Below are 2,157 nucleotides of genomic sequence, written 5' to 3' on the forward strand. Positions count from 1 at the left end.
TTAAACAACTTCCCAAAAGCCTAGACAATGATTCAGAACTTCTGGGTGTCTCATCATTAAATATAAGCCTGCAAACCAACCTCATTAATCCCTCGAGATTGCCACTTCTTGTTTTCTCAAGGACCTTGCTCACTTTGAAGTAACAGATGGTAGATGTTTAGCCTAAAAGTTTCTTTTTTTCCAAGACCTGTAGCTCCAAGATTTTGTGTATTCCATGTGACTTGTTCTTCTGAAGTACTGTATAAAACCCAAAAACCAAACCCACGGCTGTCGAGTCGATTCTGACTCATAACAACCCCATAGGACAGAGTGGAAATGCCCCATAGAGTTTCCAAGGTGTGCCTGGTGGATTTGAACTGCCGACCTTTTGGCTAGCAGCCATAGCCCTTAAGCACTAGATCACCAGAAAACTTTCAAAAAAAAAAAAAAAAAAAAAAACCCTGAACCATACGTTCTTTCTTTTATCACGAGATTGTAAATGACATTTTAGCAAAAAACTGCTTTATGATAATCAGTTGCAGCACCTTCCCTAGAACTGACTGCCTGTTTGCAAATGCCTCTCTCTCTTTCTTTCTCTCACTCTTAATAAATAGTTGTTCTCGTTAACTGTCAAAGTCTTACTGTTTTTAACAGTTCTGGTGTCAGAAGTGGGATCCAGAGTTTCTGGCCTTGACAACCCCAGCCCATTGGTAGCAGGCAGAGATCCTGTGACTTTTCTCAACTTTCTGCTTCTCCTGATGTCTGGGGTACTTGGAGTAAGTGAAGTCCTGGGCTGAGCTCCGCTCTCTTTGCTTTGTAGCTCACTGGGATGAACTGTTTATTCTCTATTTCTCCTGGACTAAGTCCATCATTACTCTTTCTCCTAGATTAGGCCTGGTGTTGAACTTTCTCCCAGACTAGATCTGATGTTGGGATCTTCCCTCCCAAACTGGGTCCAGTATTGGAGTCTTCCCCTGGACTGGGTCTTGTATTGGAGTCTTCTCCCCAGACTAGGTCCAGTACTGAACTCTTTCTCTTGGAGTGGATCTGGAATTGAGTTCTTTCTCCTAGACTAGGCCTGGCATTGAACTCTTTATCCTAAATGTGAATCCAGAATTGGGGCCTTTCTCACAGACTGGGTTGGATGTTGAGGTATCTCTCTCCCACATTAAGTCTGTAGTGGAGGTCTTTCTCCTGGACTAGGTCCAGCACTGGGGTCATTGTGATTGGTCAAAAATGAAACTAGGTTTCACTGAGCAGTCTCAGTTTAAAAATTTGGGCTACTGAAGATAATGGGATCCATGGATTCTAAAAATGGGTTGCTAGGCATCCCTCCCACATGTTAACCAAATGGGTTGTTCATTGTCTTAGAAACAATGAGCTCCCCCACCCTCTTCAGCAGGGACACCTGCCATTATATTTGGTCCTCAGATCTGCAGTTTCTTTAAGTCTCTGCAGTGACTTAACTAAGGATGGTATGGGACTGCAGTGGCCTCAATAAAGCTTATTCTTTTAAAATAAGATTATTTATTTACAGGGTAAATTAGAAAAAGGAAAACCACAGTACTAAAACTAAACAGCCCCAATGGGAGGCTTTTTTAAACCTAGTATTCTGAGGCCACACACAAATTTAATAAATCTAAAATAGCCTCTTTAAAAAAGACTTTGTACAGAAAGCATATGAAAACCTGACACATTAACAGCTAAGGAACCAATCTTGTAAACAAACAACACCAACAACAAAAAGAAAAAAATTTGTTTTGGATTATGCAAAAGATCATTGCGGGTTTTCTTGATGAATTAAGATCTGATATAGCCTGTTTATAAAAACAAACATAAACATAAATGCGAAACTGCCCCTTAAAAGAGAAGACTTCATCAGATAATTAACATTTTAAATGGGCTTTAAAAGAGAAGAAAAAGAAACTCCAAGAGATGAGAAAAGATGGTTAGATAAGTTATAATAAAAGGAAAAGATATATTTGTTGATAAACTAGCTAAAAATGTTTGATTTTAAAATATTGTATCTATTTTAAGATTGTTTAATTACCTAATGAACAAAATGTAAAAACATAGACAAGAAAAGTAAAAATAAATCAAAAGAAGAGTCTGTAAACTCCAGAACTGACAAGCTAAAACAGCTTCCAAGGTTTTATGACTATTTCCTAACTCCTATTA

This window comes from Elephas maximus, chromosome 3 (assembly GCF_024166365.1).
Source record: "Elephas maximus indicus isolate mEleMax1 chromosome 3, mEleMax1 primary haplotype, whole genome shotgun sequence".
NCBI lineage: Eukaryota > Metazoa > Chordata > Mammalia > Proboscidea > Elephantidae > Elephas > Elephas maximus.